Here is a 23,307-nt window from a genome sequence, read left to right as displayed (position 1 = left end):
CAAAGAGCCCAATTCTCATCATCCACATGGGTGTCTCCTTCTCCAGGGGAGCATCAAAGTGCTGTATACCACTTCCCATACCAGTACCCAATCAGGCATCAAGCACGACTGCAGATATTTATCAAAGCACTCTTCAACTGCTGTGGGAAGAAGGTAAAAATGGAGTTACCTGAACTGTACACATTCAGTCATCTGTCATTGAAGAGCCACAGAAATATTAACTCAAGTCTGTCTACACTGAGTCCCTGCTAAATGCCAGGACACCAAAGATCTGAAGGAATACAGAAAAAAATTTCTGCTTTCAAGGAACTTACTATCTGACATAGGGGATGATGAGACCTAGAGGAACCAGAGACAAACACAGGCCATTTTTTTTTTAAACAAATACATCTCTTCTAGCAGTTGCTTACTGAATACTTTCTGGTCACAGACAAACATAAGGTTTGTGGATCACACTTCTCAGATGAATCCTTTAAAAATCCAGTTTTATCAAAGGCCTTCCTAATCTTGGCTAAGGGTTAGGACTCTTCTCAACCCTAAGTCCCAGCACTCTCTAAAGGAAAGTAAAGGGATCCCAGCAGGACCCTCAGAGCCTGACATCACACCAGAGCCATCTGAAGAGAAGCTTTTAGAAGAGACATAGGATGCAAAGTTGAGAGAAAACACTCTGGGGGTGCTGGGGTTGTGGCTCAGTGGTAGAGTGCTTGCCTAGCACATTCGAGGCCCTGGGTTTGATCCTCAGTACCACATAAAAATAAATAAATAAAGATATTGTGTCCAACTAAAAAATAAATATTAAAGAAAGAAAGAAAGAAAGAAAGAAAGAAAGAAAACACTCTGGTTCACAGTTCAAGGTGGCAAATACTCAGATATTTGAATGAAATTCTGTTACCATCAATTATAAAATTAGAATTTTATTGGAATTGATGTTATTTGGATTGCGGATAGGAAATGGGATCTGTCTAAATCGGTCTTTCTTGTTCATGCCAAATTGGCTTACAGTAAATTGATTACTAATTTTTAAATAACTGGAACACAATCAGTTGGCCTAACACCTGTATATAAGTGAATCTTCCTTTTATTATTACAGAAGTTCACAAAGATCTTGCAGGGCCATTCAACATCTTTGATTAGCAACATGTTGAAATGAAAATACTGGCTGATAGAAACTTCCACCAGATAAAGATTTTGGTGAGTCCACATAGTTATCTGTTCTTATGAGAGTTGATAAATATAATTTAAAGGGGAAAAAATAAGTAACAAGGAGATTGTCCTGTAAAGTGACATGTAACATCATCATTCCTAAGTGCCACCAACTTGTTGGATGCAATCAGTGCAGAATACTGTTTATAAATTTCTAATTAGTTATTTGAAAAAAGTGTGAAGAATACATAAAATATGAGTTAATAGGTCATATGAAAATTATTTTTGGATAGCCAGGATAATAATATGTAAATTATTTTTCTTCTTTTCTGTTATTTTACAAATTGTGTAGAAAAAATATATATGGTTAAATGCCACCTAATGACGTTTTGGTCAATGATAGTCATGGAGAACCCATAAGGTTATATTAAATAGTGTATTACAGCTGTTTGTGTAAGTACATTCTATAATGTTCACAGAATGACAAATTTGGCTAACAACACACTTCTCAAGACATTTCTCTGCCATTAAGTGACCCAAGGCTCTACTACTTTTATAATAATGAAAATAAAGCTACTTCTTTTTTGATAAAAGGAACCAACTGTTCTCTCATTCTGGCTCTTTTTTGGGGGTGGGCGGGCGGGGAAGGTACCGGGGATTGAACTCAGGGGCACTCAACCACTAAGCTACATCCCCAGCCCTATTTTTGCATTTTATTTAGAGACAGGGTCTCACTGAGTTGCTTAGCACCTTGCTAAGTTGCTGAGGATGGCTTTGAACTCACAATCCTCCTGTCTCCACCTCCCGAGCTGCTGGGATTACAAGTATTTGCCACTACACCTGGCGAATCTGGCTCTTTCTGGAAATTAGGAATACTTAACACATAGGACCCACTATAAAAATTCAGCCTAGTGACAAATACAGCGTGGAATATGGGAAAAATCAGACAGAGACAAAAGATTCTAATTTCTAAGTAAGCACTACTACAACTCCAAAAGTTCTGCTATTTTGCAAAGCTTTGCAAATTCTGTTCTGGGGTGGAAGAGCTGAAATGTGTTTCCTCATCATGAAATTGGTTCTCCATACTTTCTAGCTGCAACAGAGCTATAGGAGTTAGTGCCTCTCAAAGACTAGTCTAATGGGTGTCCTTGAAGGACATGCTATGATCCCCTGGGTTAAAAAAGGGCTCAGAGAGAGATATCATTTCATTAGTGACAGATGCTTACAAAACAGAGCACACAAATCATTTCTTAAAAAGTCAACAGGTTGAAAACTATTAGAACAAACTGATAAAATCATGTATGCTACGACTGGTATCACTTGGTGGGCAGCTTTATAATACAAAAGAGCTCAGTTTCTTTAAAGACTTATAAGAAATAGCATCTGAAAATTTCAATTTGTATGTGAACATATCTTATCATGCTGGTAGTATCTCTGTACATTTATGATGTATGCAAAGAGTGAAAACTATATTTTTAAAATATAGTTTTAAATACTGAGGATTGAACCCAGAGCCTCATGTGTGCTAGGTGAGCACTCTTCCACTGAGCCACAACCCCAACCCTGAAAAATAAATTTGATGATGCTGTGTGAAGAACATAGTTGTGAAACTGAATTTGTTACAAATAGCCATATCATAGGTTCTTCAGAACAAAACAAAATAAAAAAAACAGAATTGACTTTAAAATTTTGCCAACAGTTCCTCAATGACTATAGAAGCTAAACATATAGGTTCATGAAATTATTTTATGTTACTCTTAAAACTAATGATATCACAACGTCTAGATATTTCCTACACAAGTACAGCACTGGAAAGGTGGTAAAAGGCAAAAAGTGCATAGTTTCTCAAGAAGAATAAAAATTAATGTTACGTTTTTCTTGGTCAACATTTTTAGACTATTATTGAGGGACAATAGTAGGTATAATAAAATTTCAGTTAACTAGACTATTGGAGGACAAGAAGATGTTTTTTTGTTTTGATTTTCTGGTTAATCCATAACTAGAAAATGCTTATTGTTAAAGAGCTTTCCAAAGCAGTTTCTTTTCCTAATTTTGAAACATTTGAACATTCTCAATGATTCAGCATGTCACTGTGATCAGCTACAAATATCCTCCAGGGTATGTTTCCCCCTTCACTGAAAACCAAAGCGATCTTGTTTTCTGAGTTTTGTCTCTGAAAAAGGGAAGTGGGGTGTGTGTGGTAAGGTGGGGTGTGTGGGAAGGGCTGGGTGGGTGTGGGTGAATATGAAGGTTAGTTAATTCAGGTTCTGGTTAGTCAGATTCCAGGTAGCTAAGCCATCAGTAAACATGAATTTGGCATCTGAAACTAGGCTCACCTGATTCCTCAGAAACACGAGGGTCCACAGGAAGGGTCCCCAAGGGTCTGTCGTTGCTGGCTTTCTTTATCTTGTATCATTTGTCTGAGTGTGCATCAGTGTGTCCATCCTCAAATTATGGTCTTTGAACTCATGGGACTACATTTATTTTGATTGGATTCTAAATCTATGTCATTTCAACTCAAGCATAGGATGTTGGTAGGTCCGTGTGGACGTTAGAGATGAATAAGCCCTTATTTTTGTGTCCCTTAGACTTGCTGATCTGAGTTTTCTTTTCTACAAAAACCTTTCATTCAATTTTCTTTTTGATATCATAGCAAGTGAGTCAAAACTTCCATTGCTCTGTCCTAGTCTCTACTACCTAAGTAAAGCAGCAGATTTGGAAAGTACGGCATGAGAATGAGGGGAATGACTACATATACATACATACATATATGTGTCTTTTAACTTTAATGACATCATTTCACCTCTGTTTTGATTATACAAATTCCTTAAGCCAAACATACACATGTATGAGTGCATATATATATACACACACACAATCTTGATATCTTAAGGAGAAGGTGGGATAATTTAGGATAACAATTTCTCAGTTTTTTGACACCATGGATCCTTATGTACTATGCCTCATGACTCCTACTCCTGGTCAGCCACAAGGATATAGCCTGACCGTAGTGAAGGATTTCTGAAGAAAATATGGCTACTAGGCCTGATGAGAACTATTGGATGTTTTTCAAGGTCAGCTTTCTAGAAACATTGAATTTAAAGCAAAAACCAAGAAAAGTAGGGTACAATGGACTATTCTGGTGGGTTTCAGCCTTCATGTTGGCCCCAGGGGTGCAGGCCACCCACTGACCTGCTCTGTAGCTTATGGATCCAATGCTGCCTGTTCTCAGTAGTGTAAAGAGTTGATGATGATGCATAAGTTATACTTCATTTGGACATTGTAAAGAGGCATCATAAAAATCGGAAGCCCCATAGTGGGGAGCCCACCACTGTTAATTTCTAAAAGCCTTCCTTTTCTACTATGTGGACTCTTGTGACAAGTCCTCATTCACTGGTTTCTCCCTATATGTCCTCCTCCAGAGAACAAGGCCTGTCATAAGCCACAGTTGAGCACACAGCTCTGTGGCACTGTTGGCACCGTGCTCTGGGATTGAACCAGTTTATGAACACATGCTGGAAGAACAGGAGCAGCCCTGTGAAAGGATCATAGGTGACAGATTTCCTCTGTGTGTAAATGGATTTTGGTAGAGACTACGGATGTTAATGGCAAATTTCCTTGATGGTTTCCCACAGGTGTATCTTTACTCCAATGGGAAACCCATTCCTAAGACTGAGGTATCCTGCTCAGCAGATCCTTACCTTTTCCATCTTTGGAAATTGCCCAAAAGGTAACAGGAAAAGAGGGGTGAGTGGTGTCATGGTCTGTTTTTATTCCCCCCTCACAAACTACAAAGTCACCACCAAGAATGAATTAGTGATTGTGCACAGCATTCTTGAGTGAAGGTGAGTCATGGGATTTGGGTTTAAAAAAAAAAATTGTGGTAAAACGTAAGTAACAAAAAATTTTCATTTTAATCATTTAAAAATATACAGTTTTGTGACATTAAGTACATTTACATTTTAGTGCAACCATCCATCTCCAGAACATTTTCATCTTTCCAAACTCAAACCTTATATCCATTAAGCAACAATTCCCCATTCCTCTGTCTCCAACACCCACAATTCAACTTTCTGCTTCTGAATTTGGCAACTCTAGATGCCTCATATAAATGGGACCATGTAATAGTCCTTTTTGCATCTGCCTTATTTAGTATTTTCAAGGTTCATGTGTATGGTAACGTTATCAGATTTTCACATATTTTTAAGGCTGAATAATTTTTATTTATCCATTTATCTGTTGATGGACATCTGAGCTGCTCCCAGGTTTTGGCTATAGTGTATAATGCTGCTATGAACTTGAGTGTGTAAGTTATACATTCAAATTCCTATGTTCATTTTTGAGTGTGTACCCAGAAGTGAAATTACTGGATCATATGGTAATTCTGTTCAATATTTTTGGGGTTTGCCATACTGTCTGGTATTCAGCTTTTTAAAATTAATATACTTTAAGAGCAGTTTTAGGTTTACAGTACTGAGTTTTACAGAGACACTCCAGGTTCTTGGAGGCCAAGTGCCCTGCCCAAGTGGAGGGAGTGATCCAGGCTGGAAACCAAAACCCAGATTCACTTGAGGAATCACAGCGGCCTTCTTCCCTCCATAAGCACAGGTTACTCTACAGGAAAGCATGATGTGTAAACAGGGAGGTTCACAGAATGGCAAAGCAGGAGCAACACAAGGGACATTTGATCCAAGTCCTTCTTTCACTTCATAGTGAAGATGCTTCATAAACTGACAACTTTCCTTCCAAATGCTATATGGAATAACTAGCACTTGATAGAGATGGTAAAGTTTTTTTTAAAATTTTTATTTATTTATTTTTTTACATGAGCTCTATTATTATTATTTGCATTACAATTCTTATTACACCTTTGTACAACAATTTATCATATCTTTGTATATAAGATATGTTGACACCAAATTCGCATCTTCATATATGTATTTTGTATAATGATGAGGGTCTCCTTCCACCATCCATGCTATTCCCCTTCTCCCTCCCTTTCCCTCCCACCCCTCTTGAGATGGTAAAGTTTGTAAGGATACAGTAACTAACTCTATCACTCTCAACTCTGTCATCCCTTATACCAGCTCATTCATCCTTTGGGCCACCCTAGAAGACAGCTCTGGGTTAATTCCACTCTAGAGTATTCCACCACCTATCACTTTTTGTCTTCTCTTCCTGACCTATTTCTGGGATTTGGGGTTCCATTAATGTTTAGAAGATAGATATGCTCTTTCATTACATAGTTGCTTGGCAATTGCTTTACAAACAGTGATTATTCTCCACTCTAGAGCATTATAATAAAAGAACTGTAAATCTTGAGTACTGCTTTGAATGATAACATTTACCATATCCAAGAAAAATGTTATAAATCACAGTGCTTTATCCACAGATTTAAAATGCCCAGTAATTTCTTGAATGTTTTCCTGGACAGCATCAGTCATACTATTTTTACATTCATATTGACTCAATGAAGGAAAAGAAAAAAATGTTTAAAATTTCTAAAATGGGAGCTGGAGATGTAGCTCAGTGATACAGTGCTTGCAAAGCATGTGTGAGGTCCTGAATTTAATCCCCAGAACCACACACATACACACACACACAAAAAAAAAAAAAAGAAAGAAAGGAAGAAAAACAATTCCTAAAATGAAAGCTCAGAAATATGTAAAATACATATCCATTCACATGTGTATAGTTGTGTGTATATATCCAGTGTGCATTTATTTAAACAAACTCTCCTACTTCTTTCTTTTATCATGGAATAAATAATTCTTATCTTTGGAAGACAGGTGATTGGCCTGTTTGATAGCTAACATACAAGCCAATCCTCAAAACATGTCAGTCCTGGGAACTTAGACCCCACAGAAACCTGAAATTGCTGACTTGGGGTATTTATTGGAGATGTTGTCTCCCTTGAATGTGTTTTGGAAATCAAGTCAGACTTCAGTGTACGAAGGAGGAATAATACAATGATGATTTAGTTTGAAAGGTGACAATACATTCCCAATCCAGGGGAAAAAAGATTTCTCTTTTTGAGTGTATCTAAAAACATGATGAGCACACCTGCTGAAGGACTGCAGTCATTGTTTTAGACTAATAACACACCATTAGTCACATCATTTGAAAACCAAGGGCAAAGAATGACTGAGACCAGTAGGAGGAAGGCTGGCAGGGAGTAATGGCAACTATGTGGTTGGATTTTCAAGTGTGAAGGTCCTGAGTAGACCCTAAAATGTTTTGTTGAGATGTGTCAATGCATTAAGTAAAGTTTTCATATTTAATAGTTTAATAGTTTTTAATACTAAAGTCACAGTTTTATATCTATCATTCATCTTTCCAGTCACATTTGAGTTAAGGTAGTGATTCTCAAAGTGGAGTCCGTGACCTGGCTACACTAGCATCACTTGGAAAACTGTTGGAAAGAAAATTTCTGGCATTGACCTTGAATTCAGTAGAATTCAGATTTACTGAATCAGAAATTCTGGGCGTGAGGCCCAGCAATCTGTAATTTAACAAGCCCTCTAGGTAATTCTAATGCAAGCTTAAAGTTTAAAAACCACTGAGTTAAGGAACCACTAACATGGAGATTCCAACCCCTGCTCTTTTCCTCAATTATAACTCTCATGACACTTTGTTAAAACAAAGGTAATACATATTTGCTTAAGCTATTTGTTACTATTACCTAAGAAAACTTTTATATTGTTTGGTTAAGGAAAAGAAACCTTAGTCAAAACTTACATATAATTTTTCCAGGTCCTGTCCTGGCTTCGAGTCTTAGGATGCAGGGAACTGGGCGAAGGGAGAGATGAGAAGGCTACAGCAATCCATTCAGACATGGACCCCAAAGTTTTGCAGGGCAACCTTGTGATAGGTCAGTGAGTGTCCACCTAGTGGAGAAGAGTTGTCCATTAATAAACTTTGAAAGTGAACAATTCCTGCCTTGCTCCTTATCTCACACTTGCTCTTTACAACCTCTCTACTAACTTCCTGTCTCTCTGGCTGTGTCTCTTGACCAAGTCACATAATAGAATATGACAATGAGCCCCCAAAATGCCAGGGCTCCACCAAGGTAGAAGCCCTATGACATTTATTTATTTATTTATTTAAAAATAAATGACAGGGTCTGGGGATGTGGCTCAAGCGGTAGCGCGCTCGCCTGGCATGCGTGCAGCCCGGGTTCGATCCTCAGCACCACATACCAACAAAGATGTTGTGTCCGCCGAGAACTAAATAAAATAAATATTAAAAATTCTCTCTCTCTCTCTCTCTCTCTCTCTCTCTCTCTCTCTCCCCTCTCTCACTCTCTCTTTAAAAATAAATAAATAAATAAATAAATAAATGACAGTGGAATGCTTTATAATTCTTATTACACATATACAGCACAATTTTAATTATCTCTGATTTTATATAAAGTATGTTGACACCAATTCGTGTCTACATACATGTACTTTGGATAATGATGTCTATCACATTCCAACATCTTTGCAAACCCCCTGCTCCCTCCCTTTCCCTTCCACCCCTCTGTCCTATCTAGAATTCATCTATTCCCCCCATGCTCCCTCTTTCTATTCCATTATGAGTCAGCTTCTTTATATCTTTATATCACATTCGTCATTTGGCTTTTTGGGATTGGCTAACTTCACTTAGCATTATCTTCTCCAATGCCATCCATTTACCTACAAATGCCATGATTTTATTCTCTCTTATTACTGAGTAAAATTCCGTGTATATATGCCAATTTTTTTTTTCTCCAGTCATCCACTGAAGGGCATCTAGGTTGGCTCCACAGTTCAGCTATTGTGAACTGTTCTGCTATAAACATTGATATGGCTGTGTCCCTGTTGTATGCTGTTTTTAAGTCCTTTGGGTATAGACCGAGGAGAGGGGTAGCTGGGTCAAATGGTGGTTCCATTCCCAGATTTCCAAGGAATCTCCATACTGCTTTCCATATTCATCAAATGATTGACTTGTAAAGTCTGACATTTTGTTTCTTTGATACCTTAAATGTGTTTATTTTAAAATTAGCAATATTTATTTTTCTGGTGATGAATTAATATGTGCTTATTGTAGAATTTGTGGAAAATATGGAAGGTATAAAATAAAAAATTAAAGAGTAATGGCAACGTTGGCACCAGTGAAATCACTAGTGATGTTTGTTGTGTGGGTCCTTAACCTGTAACTCCCGGGGGTGGACACAGTTCAGAATTTAGATTTTTCTTTTAGATTTTAGAGAGTATTGTGATGCAACTACCACTCATTACATATTACCCTAAGGGATTCTGGAGTGGCACCCTTAATAAACACACTGAATAATTCTGTACAAAAATAGAGGCTTACTTTTAGTAGTGGGATAAAATAGTGCCTTACATTAGTTCAGCTCAAGTTTTTTTTTTTTTTTTTACCAAAACAATTACAAATAACATAATGTGACCAAACAACCCCCAAAAGTTTTTGGATTTAGAATTTTAGTTCTTAGAAGATAGATATGCTCCCTCATTTTGCTTGGCAATTGTTTTATAGAGCGGACAAGGGATTGTGGATCAGTATTCTTTTCAGATACACAAACATATTCAAGAGTTTTGTTTCAACTTTTTAAATTTAATTATGAAATAAAATGTAAGTTATATGAATGCAAATATTTCCCTAAGTTATTAAAAATCACTTACAAACATGCTTTCTAATATTTATGTGATTTTATACTCTACAGAAATGCATTTTATTTGACTATTTCTTTCAGTTTTAGAATTACAGGTTTTGTGTTATTAGCTATTTCACTTTGAGGGATATATCTGACTATAGATTTGTCTAAACTTCTGGACATTTCCTTAGGTGGCTTCCTAGAGAAAGAATTACCGAGTCAAGTGGCTTGAACTTTAAGGGTCCTAACCACCTTCTAGAGAGGCCACATGAATTTACACTCTTCCCAGAAACATGAGTGCCTGGTGAATTTGCTAATTACCTACTTTATTATGGACACAGAAAGATCCACTTGCACCCCACACATCTTTACAAAAGTTCTAATCAGTGGTGATCAAACTTAGGATATTTTATTTTATTTTTTTCTCAGAAGATAAAGAGCATCTTGCTGTTTTGTCATATGTCATTTGAAATGGGGTTAATGTAAGTTCACCATTGAATGGACCTCATTAGGCCCCACTGAGTCAGAGGTACACAGTGGGAAAGTCATGACTTGCCCATGCAACTTAACATGGAAGGGGTGTGGGAGTATAGACACAATTCACATGTTACCAACGAGAAGGAAACCACTGATTGTCTGTGGGCTGAAGATTCAGCTTCTGCAATACTGAGGGCTTTGGCTTCCTTTCTTTTCATGTTTTCTTCTTTTTAGACATTATGCTGTTCCTTAGCATGGCCTCAGAAACAGAAGGAGATGTGAAGACGAAATCAATTATACACGCTAATAATGATGGCTCACCTTCACATGTGTTTCAATATGCCATCTCTGGTGCCATTTGTCTTGCACAGGTTAACTCATTTAATGTTGGGTGCACTGGTATAAGAATAAGCGGCTGGCGAGTTTTGAAAGTATGTGCCCACTCATCAGGCCTTCTTATGCCCTAATATGTTTGAAGGAATGTGAGCTTTGTTATTTCTTTTTTTTTTTGCCTGTTTCTTATAACTTTTTTTTTCTTTTTTTTTTTATTGATTGTTCAAAACATTACAGAGCTCAAGACATAATCATCTTTCATACATTCGACTCAATTGGGTTTTGAACTCCCAGGGGAGGGGAGGGGAGGGAGCTTTGTTATTTCAATGATCTATTGGAGCCTAGTGTTTTATTACCATGACGCCACGTCTGACTGTAAATCATGAATGATACTTTCCCACTCTTTTGCTAACACCATCTATAGCTCCTACACAAAGCAGAAAAATGATGCAAAGTCCAAGAAAATTGGAGATAAAAGTAAACTCACTGAAGGTCCTGTATTGGCATGAAGTGCATAATAGAAAGATGAGGGTCTCTTACACAATACAAAACAGGTGTCCATGGAGAGACATGGGGGCATATCCATGATACATATTTTAACATGCATATACACGAATATATTCTTCCCAACAGTGAACACAAATTAGGATTGCAACAGCAGGGGTTTTAGCCTCAAGTCCCTTTCCATTTATAGATTTTTCTAATAAGCTTTCTTTCTTTCCCCCTTTATATATATGTGAACTTATAGAATATTTGGTGTAGAGAATGCCACAATTTTCATATGCTAATAAGAGAAAATTAAAGCAATTCTTTCTTGTTATATCGAATGAAATAACCTTACTCTTTCCCTTATCTATAAACTCAATTTCTGCACCACATACTATAAAATGGCTAAGGTGTAGGGGGAAGGGGTTCAAAATATTTCAACTTTACTCTGGAAGTGAATTAAATTTATCTTTCCCAATAGTCTCACTTAAAAGTAGGAATTGTTTCTGTTAAAATGATCCAAAGACCAAAGCTGTATTGAGAAGTGGACCATTTCCTTCACTGTGGCTTCTCCATTTATAATTTAAGAAGTATTCTCCTGAAAATTGGGTATCAAAGTAGGTAAAATGACTTATAAATGATTTTTCTTTGCCACAATCAGATGTATGGTTAATTTTCTAAGCACATGAGGACTCTAAGATGTGAAAAATAAGGTGGTAATAGAGGAAATGACTCCTCAAAGAGCATACTTTATTTTTTTAATTGCTTAGGTGGGGGGAAATCCAAAAAAAAAAAATCATCGCTAATAACACAAATGCTTTCCTGAAGCTCTTTAGATCCTCCAACTGTACAATCAGTATTTGTAAAGCTAATTACAAATTTGGATACTCTCATTTTAAAAATATACTTCAAAGCAGCCCACTTCTGTTTCAATGCTGAACCAAAGTCTGTGCAATTGGCACATTATCAAAGAAAAATAAATAAATAAATAAATAAAGTGCATCACTGGAATAAAGTTACTACCTTCAGTGTCACTAAATCTTGAATGCCACAGGCTAAACACTAGCGATGCCACATGGTTATGTTATCTTACGTAAAAAGAGTATGCAGCTTTCCAAACCACGAGAGATGTACAGCTTTCTGCTCACACTAGCTTTTTTCTGTTATGTTGGGCAGGTGACTCACAGCCTCGGAGCCTAACACCTCCCACAGGTTCTTGTGAGGATTAAATGAGAATGTGTACAAGAGTGTTGACACACACGGAATTCTGGGCATCATTTTTCTTTTTACTAACAATTTTGTGAGGTATAAAGAAATCAAGCCATTAATCCTCATTTCACAATTAAGGAAATGGACAGGAAGATGTTGCAAAACCAAACAAATAAAAAAGTTTCACATTAGGAGTTTTATGTCTGCATCAGCCACAAACTAGATGAGTGACTCTCAGGGACTGGATTTATTTCGTAAAATAAGGAGGCTGGAGGAGAATGGTTATAAGGTCTTCTTGAGGCCAATGGTTCTATGATTCGAGAATCTAGACCATAGCAGTGATAGGGGAGGGGAGTCTCTGGAAAGACCTGGAGGAAGTGGTGTCTCCTAAAGGTGCCTCCTAAAGACATGAGGCTAAAGGCAGTGCCCACCAGTTCAAGGCCTGGGAAAGCAGCCTTGAGTAGTCTCCTACCCCTGGGGCATGGGACTGACATTAACTTACTCATTTGGTGGACTGAAGAGAGGTTTAGAGAATCCTAGAAAAATGGCTAATACTGCTGGGGCATAAGAAGAATGTAGTGGAGGAGCTTAAAACAGCAGGTCTTTATTAACTCATAGATATTTTACTATTTTAACAACTAGTATAGCTAAACAAATTTGTATCAACTGAACGTCAGTCTTGTCAACAACATCAATGTTATCTGGCTATCGGTCTCAAAGAGACAGCCACCTCGGTGGGCTACCTATCTTTTGTAGGTTGAGTTCCCACAGTGTGGGGCAAGAGGTATAAAAGGGCTCTTTGTATTGAGTGCACTTTACAGTCACATGGGAACTTCACTTTAAAAAACTGAGGCCACTCACCTAGGCCACTATTAATACTCTAATGGTGCTATCTAATACCACTTTCTATGCTGATGGAAACACCCAACCTTCGCACTTTTCCATTATGGTAGCCACCACCCTCATGTGGCTGTTGAGTACTTGAAATTTATCTTGTGTGAATAAGGAACTGAATTTTAACTTTAATCCCTTTTAAGTAATTTAAACTTAAGAAGCCACATGTGGTTAGTGGACAATACAGCTACATAGGTTGCCTCCTATCTTAGCTTTCTTGGAGGTATGTCAGAACCCAGAAGCCCACAGGACAACACCTGACATATTCATTGCACTAGGACTTACTGGCCTCTCCCAGGCTCTGTGCACTGTCTAGATGTCTCAAAACAATGGTGAGTATGAGAGCCATGGACACTTCCTGCCCTAATGGCATTTTAAGCTAGATTGATTTCCAAAGACCTCACAAACTCTTGAAGTGGCTCACCAGACTGCTCTTAGGAAAAGGTGGGTGAGAACATATGGTAATGCTACACTAAGCATGAAAGCACTGCTTTTTCATTTCTTCATATTTACTGTTAGAGAAGCCAGGGGAAAGTTTTAAAAGAGATAATCTGAATGGTTACTATTCATTCACTTTCAAGTAAAGTGCCTATCCCAGATATGGGAAATTATCTGTATGTAATTCCCTCTTGCATAATCTTGAATTTACTTCAACAGAAAAAAATCAGTGGGAACTGCATTCTTAAGCTAAGGAAAAGCAAATGGCATTTAATTACAACAGCAGTCCTAAAAAAGTACAAGAGGGTCTCCAGCTGCAAACAGTGGGCAAGGGAACATTTATACCAATTAGTTGTGAAATGATCAGGTTTTCTAGAAAGTACTTCTTAAGTACAAATAAGGCTGATTGCTCTCTTTATCCCTACCACTCAACTCTTAGCTAAGATTTTCTTAGTGGCTTTAATAGGATCTGATGAGCACAGTCCTATTTGCTTTTCCCCAGGAAACTACAGGTGGAGGTATTTCTATCTACACCATGAATCTAATACACATGAATCTAATAACATAATTTCTAAGAAATACAAAAGTGGTTTAATGCCTTTCTGATTTCCAATATTGCTCCCCATGTCTTGTCTACACTAATCACTTCTTCCTACCTTACTGGATTTCAGAGTGATATAAAGAACACAAAAAACAAAATATGCAGAATACTGATTTATGTTTTTGTTTGAACCTTAATTCACATTTGTCTAACTTCAAGGACAATGACATTATGCTTTTAGATACAAAGTTGTTAAACTAATTCTCTCCAATGTATTAATATCATCACTTGAGGTAAAAGATTCACTAAGGAAAAAAACCTGATATTGCTCAATGTCCCAAATGCAATGGTACGTGGATGACTACAGTAAGCCAATCTGTTTTTCTAGCTTCAAATGCCACATCTGCCTACAGTCAGACTATGATTTTGGGGGTTCACAAATGACTCCTACATATTTACACACACACACACACACACACACACACACACACACACACATTCTTTCACTTTTCCCCTCTGGATTGAGTAGAAAGATAATTTATAGTGGTCAGAAAACAAAACGAGAGTTCAGAACTTAGTTCCAAAAGCATTTATAGACTATTATCTTCCAGAAAAGGTGAAATCTCAAATATTTTGCTGGTCACAAGTTGTATAAAAGTATTATCAAAATTTTAACAACAGGTTTGCTGACAGAAATGCTACCTCTGAACAGCCATGGGGTCTTTATTCACGTTTAGAAAGACTAAATGGAGTAGTCACACACCATCTTATGGCCAGAACGGTTTTAAAAGGAAAGGGTTAAACTGATGTTAATTTTTTTTTTTGGAAACTACAGAGATGGATGTTTTAAATATACCTTTCAAATGATTTAGACAGTCATTTGAATAAAGAAGATGACCTCTGAATCATAGATCTTGTGGGTTTTGTTTTGCTCTACTGGCATGGGAAGGCAATAAAAGGAAATGTACTTTTTTGTTGCAATAGAGAAAGAAGGGGGAAAGATGCGGACATTTCAGACAGGATGGAGACAATTATTTAAGATAAAAAAGAAAAAAAAAAAAACCTCTGAAAGTTTCCACTTACACATTTCAGGTGCTGGAACCTAGTTATTCTAACTGGAGAACCATAGTTAGAGAATTTACTTCGACATTCAAGGTATTTATGTTCTCAAATACAGTAGAATTCAGAGTTTCACCACTACCATAAAAGGAGGGCACAGTCAGAGCTACTTGCTATTAATAATTCAGAAAAGAGAAATAGATAAAAAGAAACAAGTTTTGAAAATACCTCCCTTGAAATATTTTTGAGGTTCTAGTAGATTCCGCACATAGTGAATGGAATACTAGCTTTTTAAATGATGCATAACCATCGTCACCATAATTTTTCTTTGTTGAAAACTTCTAATTGTTAGGAACTGTGCTGGAAACTTTTACAGGTACTATTAGCCCATTTGGTGGAAGAGAAAGCCCTGGCTCAGAGAGGCATAGTGCTTTGCCTAAGGTCATAGTGCTGGAGAGGCAGTACCATGCCATCTGAATCCAAGCTTGTATGACTCTAAAGGGGACTCTCTTTCCTACACAACAGTGACATCCACTACAATTTGAAGGGATTGCATTGCTCTCCTCGAAGGAAACACGACCCAATGTGCTATCAGTAAAATATCAAGGGAATGTCACAACGCTGCAGGTCCTACAATAATTTAATTAGGTACATAAAAATTAATTGATTGGGTAGTTAGTACTAACAGGATTATATTTCATGAAGTGTATTACAATGTATAATTTTTTTCCTATTGTAGTTTCTTAAATAGCACTATCAGGCTCTCTTATTAAAAGTAGCCTGGACTGTTCTGTAAAGGTGAAATATAAGCTATGGCACTTGTGCTTGGTCTCTGGACACGGCAGTGAAAACACATCGTATCAAGTATCTCATTCTGGGTTCCAATCTCTGAAAAGTGCCACCATCCCTGGCAAAGCTTAACAGAAAATGCCTGAAGCACACTCTGAGGTGGCATTGGGGGCAGGGGCAGCTTTAGGGCTCCTGTACCATATTTTTCATCCTTACTTTAGGAATTATCTGTGGTATCAGACAGCCAGTGACTAAATTCCGGGAAGGAGGTAGATGGGTTTTGTGTGTGTGTGTGTGTGTGTGTGTGTGTGTTGGGGTATGTTGTTGACATTAGTGAAGGGGAATTTCTAACCCAGGGATGGCATCAGCAGGTTTATCACCAGGCTGGAGTCGTGGAGGGCTCTCCGCCTCCTCTCTGAGAACTTCACCTCTGCTCTGCTCTATTATCCAGAAAAACTTGCCAAGTCCAAGCCTTTTCTGGGGAGTTGCGCATGACTGCCAACCTCATCTGCAAAGGCAGGTGCTCTCTGATTTCCAGGTTGCATGGGTGTGCTGCCAAGTAGGTCTCCAGTGTCTCACACAGTCAGGGTGCTGCTGGGCCAACCCCGCTCGAAGCTGGTGGGGTCTACACACGGCTGATCACTGTCACATGGGTGAGGGCTACAACAAGTTGGACCAAGAACCTTAAAGACAAGTGAGACATGAGACATCTTACAGAGGTGAGATGCAGCTGTGCCAGCCAAAAACCTAGGAGTTGTCTTTAATCGCCTCCTTCCCCCCACCTGGAAAGTCTACTAGTCCCTCAGCAAACATCATCAACTCTACCTTCAGATGATATCTGAAATCTGTCTACTCTTCATCTTGACTCCATCAACCATTATGTCTCACCTGGTCTGCCACTATTGTCACAGTAACTGGCCTTTCTGTTTTTAATTTCCTCCTGGCAGGCAAGTGTCCCTAAGACCACTGCTGGGTGGTCTCACAGGACTCAGCATATGTTGTACTCATGGGTATGATTTCTTACAAGGAAAGGATGCAAAGTAAAAGCAGCGGTGGGAAAAGGTGAATGGGAAGGAAACCAAGAGAAAATTCCCCAGAGTCTTCTCTCAGTGGAATCACACAAGACGTCCTTGACACTCAGCATCAAATTATAATAAGTGTGCAGTGCTGTTAGAAGGAAGATCGTTAGAATTTCTGTGTCCAAGGATTTTACAGATGGCTGGTCATTAAGGCACCTTTTGCCAGAAACATACAAGAATTCCAGGATCCCAAAAGGAAAGCAGGTGTTCAACATAAACCACACTGTTGGTACAAATGCTTTAAAACAGCACCATTATGAGTTAGAGAATGGTAAGGACACTTCTGAAATCCAGGCTCCAGATGCCAGCCAAGTGCCCTGTTGGCAAGCAAGCCTTTGGAAGGGCAGCAATCTCAGGGCTGCTATGCTGACTTTTTCCCTGCATACCCTACTATAATTTATGCTCCACATAGAAACCAAAGTGATCCTAAAATTTAAAAAGTTATGTCACTATTCTTCATAAAATCTCAATTTTTTTCCATTGATCTTCAAATAAAATATGCCCCCTAATTGTTCCTCACCTTCTTTTACCACCCTCTCTCACTTCTTAGACATCAGTGCCCTGTTTCTTGACCATGCAAAGCCCTTGCCTGGCCTTGCCACTTGCTATTTCTTTGCCTAGAACCTCTTTTCTTCTCTCTTGGCCTGGCTGGTTACTTCTCTCCCACTATGTCTCCTCAGAGACATCATCTCTGTTAATGATCTCTGTTCTCTCCCCAAGAGCCATGAATCTCTTTGTGGGGTTCCATCGAGGGTGATCAAAATCCATGTGTTTATTTAGTATTCAGACATCCATCTCTCTCCCAGACCTATGAAAGACCTATGGTGGCAGGGATCTTGCCTCTCTTGCTCACCACTAAATGAATGAAGACCAAGTATCTGCAGGGTGAAGAGATAGATGTATATAGAGGGGATAAGAGAAGGAAGACACACTGCCCTGAGGATCTGCCTGCTTTCACTGGCCATCAAATCTTTGGCTACATCTTATCTATTCCCAAATTTAGCCCTGTTGGGAGACTGAGCACATATTTGCCCTCTGCCTTCCTCCCCAGCTGCCATCTCCTGCCACGGCCTCTCCTTCCCCAGAGGAGCCTCTGTTTCCTGCTGCTCCTTCTTCACAAGATGAACTCAGCTTCTCCCTCTGGATTTAGCCTCTTTGTTCACACTACCATGTGCCTTGTAACACACCCATAGTGCTTAATCTTGCTGTGGTCACATAACTTTCAGAGAATCAGGGTCTGTGGCCCAGGGTCCTATGTATCATAACCACATGGCACTGGCAGGGCCAACTCCAGTCTTGCTGCAGACCCTGAAATCATCACCAGGCTCCTCCTGCACTCTCTGTCCTAAGCGCTGAACTCCTCTGTCCCTTCTGCCCTCTCTCCCACATCCAAGTCCATGGATGACTCCCGGCAGGCTGAGGAGGGCAAGAATAGGAAGCAGATTACAGGAAGGGTCAGAAGCAGCAGAAGCTGCTGTGTCCACAGGGAGAGTTTGTGGATTATGCTTGTCCATGTGGCATTTTCCACTGCTATCCAGATTTTTTTTTTAATAATGAATTTAAACCATGGATCAGGAGAGCTGAAAGGGATCTTGAAGATCACCAGGTCCAACCTCCTTTTATTGATGAAGAGACAGAAGTCTGAGCAAAGATCAGAAGGAAGGAGGAAGAATTTTCAGTATTTTAATATTTTAAAATAAATTTTACTATTTAAAACCCCTTCTAAATAGTAAAATCAAAATAATATTGCAGGTAGCCAAAATGAAACAAAACAAAAAAAGAATCTGAAGAAAAAGGCAGGTAGAAAATAAACTTTGGCAGTTGCCTTTTATCTAATAAAATCTTTCATACAAATTGGGTTTTCTGTGACATAGTCTTCATTGGTTTCTTTGTCTTGAAACTGGAAATGTGAGAATGTTGGTCACCAGGGTAAAGGTAGCCTTTGTTGCTTCTCTAAGTTCTGGACTAGTTGAAATCACTTATAAAAATGATATGTAAGACAGGAAATCACAGCCTTCCATGTCTCCTCCATAAAAGGACAAGTAAAACAATATTTCTTAGAAAGACAGGTATTGTTTTCATTTATTTGTTTGTAGCCGTGCCCTATGTCTAGAGGGAGCTATCTCCATCATTCCGGTCTGTTTCTAAGCAGGGTTTGAAGGTGTTGGCACAGAGAGCGTCCCTTAGTTATTCAGCATTCAGTTTGACTCCACAATATATTTAGCAAGACGACAATTTTTTTCCTTCCCTTCTTGGTTTAATGACCTCCATGTACCAACATCCTGTCTTACCTAATCCCCTAACAAGTTCTATCAAATGCCAGGACCGAATCAGACTGCCCTGCAGGCAGTGAGATCATTCACTAAGAATTCATTTTTATTCCAAAAATGAGGAGTGCCAGACCATTTAACACAATCTATCACAGACCCAGAAAATTAGCCTAGCACTCTAAATAATTTTTTAATCTTTTTACTTTGATAGATGCTTTAAAACTGTGATAATACTCTCCCCAGAAGAAAGGTACGCACACATACAAAACATTTATTTCCATACCCTATTTGAGGGTTAGAGAATCCTTCAAAGCCTATTTTAACCCCACGTTAAAATTTCCTGTAAAAGAACTTCAACAGGGGCTGGGGCTGTAGCTCAGTGGTAGAGCGCTTGCCTAGCATGTGTGAGGCACTGGGTTCAATCCTCAGCACCATATTAAAAAAAATAATGAAACAAATAAAATAAAGGCATTCTGCCCATCTACAACTATAAAATAAAATAAAAAAGAACTTCAACAAGAGTTGACTCTGCTCCCAGGCCCCTGTACTGGCCCTGGTCCCTGAAACATCATCGCAGGGTGACCTCCTTTGGTGCCACTGATCTCTACATGAGAAATGCCTTCTCTGGTTTCAGCTTCAGGAACACCACAACCTGGCTTCTGGTCAACGCCCCTGGCAACATAGCTATGCCAAGTCAGCTGGTCACCCCAATCTATGGCAGGCTGGCCCTGCCCTGACGTTCTTTCTTTCTGCTCTTCCCTTTGCTGTCTTGGATCCTGTGGTCCTCGCCACCTTTGTGTCACTTTCCTTGTTAATCTTTTCTGGCATTCTTTACCATTAAAAAAAAAATTAAACCTTATTTTTTTTAAATCATAAAGTAACAACTTTCCCTTGTATTTAATCCTTTGCCTTTTCCCCAAAACATCCTTCAGCCTTTCATATCTTTGCCCTTTGAGAATAATCCACTGGCCCACACTTAAGCAAAAGGTCTGGTCATTCTCTATTCAGCCTGGGCCTGGGTCTCCCCTTTAGGAGCAATGTGGTGAAGTGATGGGGAACCGGCCTGATGTCAGACAGACTTGGGTCTGACCCCAGCATATCAGCTGACTGGCGACGAGGAATTCTCAGTTTCCTGATGTGCAAAAAAGAGTGGTAATACCTATCCATAGGACACACGCCCAGTTAGCAGTGGTGTCCATCTCTTGCCCCTCTAACTCTTCATATGTGGGACTTTAGCATACACTGCCTTTAGAAGCAACTCCTGCTGCTAATGTAGCCAAGACCATTTATATTTGGAATGTTAAGTATTTTTAACAGGATTCCTAAGATATAATTCATATACCATAAAATTCACACTTCTTTAAAGTGAACAATTCAGTGTTTGTGGGGGGGTATATTCAAACTTGGGCAACCGTCACTACTACGTAACATCAGAATATTTCCATCACCCCAAACGAAAGCCCATCTCCATGGCAGCTACTCTTTGTTTCTTCCTTCTCCCAACCTTTGGAAACCACTAATCTATTTTCTGCCTCGATGGACTTGCCTATTCTGCACATTTCATAAAAATGCAATTTTTACTTATAGCCTTTTGGGTATGGCTTGCTTTTATTTTTTATGATGTTTTTGAGGTTCACCCACAATGTAGTCTATTTTGATATTTTATTTCTTCTTATGGCCAACTAATAACTCATTGTATGCATATAGCACATTGTTCATCCATTTGTCATTTGATGAACATTTGGATTGTTCCTACATTTTTGGCTATTATGAATGTTATGGTTTGAATATGAGGTGTCCTACAAAAGCTCCTGTGTTAAGGCAGAAATATTCAGGGGTGAAATGACTAGATTATGACAATCATAACCTGATCAGCTCATCCTAGTTCCAAGGCACTAACTGGGTGGTCACTGTAGACGGTGGGGTGTGGCTGGAGGAAGTGGGTCACTGGGGGCATGCACTGGATGGGTTCATCTTCCCTGTAGCCCCTTTCTCTCTGCTCCCTGGCTGCCATAAGCACAGCAGTTTTCCTCCACCATGCCCTTCCACCATGATGTTTTGTCTCACCTCGGGACCAGAAGGATGAGAGCAGTCAGCCATGGACTAAACTGCTAAAACCATGAGCCAAGATAAACTTTTCCTCCTCAAAGTTGCTCTTGACAGGTATTTTGGTCATCGTGATGTAAAGCTGATGAACACAATGAATAATATTGCTATGAGGATTTATGTATAGTTGAACATATTTGAACATATGTTCTTAATTCTCTTGAATATGTCTGGGAGATTGCTGGGTGGATGGTTAATTTTTTGGGTGAGTTTGGCTAGGCCATGATAGCCAGGCCAAATGTATCTGGATGTTGCTGTGAAGATATTTTAAAAATGACGTTAACATTTACATGAGTAGTCTTTAAGCAAAGCAGAATCTAGGTGGGCCTCATTCAGTTAGTTGAAGGCCTCAAAGCAAAAAGACTGACATTTGTAGGCAAAGAGAATTCTGACAGCACTACCTTTAAACTCAAATTGCTACATCAATTCTTTCTTGAACCAACAGGCTGCTGGCCAATCTTGCAGATTTTGGGCTTGCTAGCCTCCACAACCAGGGCAACCAATTCCTTAAAACAATTCTATTCTATGACGCATGGGAGCACACACTTATAATCCTAGCATCTCAGGAGGCTGAGACAGGAGGATCACAAGTTTGAGGCCAGCCTCAGCAAGTTAGCGAGGCTCTGAGCAACCCAGTGAGACCCTGTTTCAAACAAAAACAAAAACAAAAAATTTAAAAAGGGCTAGGGATGTGGTTCAGTGGTTAAACACTTTTCAGTTCAATCCCCAGTACTAAAAACAAACAAACAAACAAAAATTATTTCCTCTCCCCCTTCACACACACATACACACACACACACACACACACACACACACACACACACACCCCTACTTATTGGTTCTATTTCTCTGGAGAATCCTGATTAATATACAGGGATATATGGTAACTCTATAATTAACATTCTGAACAACTTCCAAATTGTTTTCCAAAATGACTGTGTCATCTTACAATCCCATCAACAATGTATAAGGGTCCCAGTGCCCCCACATCCTCCCCAGCAATTATTAATATTTATTTTAGACTGGAGGCATCTTGTTTTTATTTGTTCTTTTTATATACATGAGTGTAGAGGATATTTTGACATATTTATACAAACATGGAGTATATCTTATTCTAATTAAGATCCCAGTCTTGTGAATGTATATGATATTGAGATTCACTGTGGTGTATTTATATATGTACATAGAAAAATTATGTCAGATTCATTTCACTACCTATTCCTATTTCTCCTGCCTTTCCTTCATTTCCCTTTGTCTAAACTACTGAATTTCTATTATCCCAACCCTTGTTATTGTGGATTGGCTTCTACAGATCAGTGAAAACATTCAATCTTTGATTTTGGGGGATTGGCTTATTTCACTTAGCATAATAGTCTCCAGACACATCCATTTACTAGCAAAAGTCATAAAGACCTTCTTCCTTATGGCTGAATAATATTCTGTTATGCATATATACCACAATTTATTTATCTATTCATCCATTGAAAGGCATCTAGTTTGGCTCCATAGTTTAGCTATTTGAATTGTGTTGCTATAAACATTGATGTGGCTGTGTCACTATAGAATGCTGATTTTAGATCCTTTGAATATATGCTGAGAAGTGGATAACTGGGTCAAAAGGTGGTTCCATTCCTAGTTTTATGAGGAATCTCCAAGCATAGTTTTGAATTGCATTTCTCCAAGCACTAGAGAGGTTTAACATTTTTTCGTGTATTTGTTGACCATTCGTTCTTTTTCTTCTCCTTCCTTCTTTTTTTTCCCTCCTTCTCCTTCTGGGGATTGAACCCAGGAGCACCTAACCACTGAGCCACATCCTCATCCCTTTTTTATATTTTCCTTAGAGAC

At 38.7% G+C, this 23,307-nt stretch overlaps 1 protein-coding gene across 1 annotated transcript in view; it reads right to left on the bottom strand.

Moving 5' to 3' along the window:
* Bach2 (BACH transcriptional regulator 2) overlaps window positions 1-23,307 on the bottom strand; it is a 335,453-nt gene that overhangs the window by 138,598 nt on the left and 173,548 nt on the right. The window contains exon 3 of the mRNA XM_005324699.4: window positions 7,882-8,030. The gene's annotated coding sequence lies outside the window, so the exon portion shown is untranslated. The remainder of the gene's footprint in view (window positions 1-7,881; window positions 8,031-23,307) is intronic.

This window comes from Ictidomys tridecemlineatus, chromosome 8, assembly GCF_052094955.1.
Source record: "Ictidomys tridecemlineatus isolate mIctTri1 chromosome 8, mIctTri1.hap1, whole genome shotgun sequence".
Taxonomy (NCBI): domain Eukaryota; kingdom Metazoa; phylum Chordata; class Mammalia; order Rodentia; family Sciuridae; genus Ictidomys; species Ictidomys tridecemlineatus.
The sequence above is the reverse complement of the archived record's forward strand: the minus strand, read 5'-3'. Positions and strand labels throughout refer to the sequence as shown.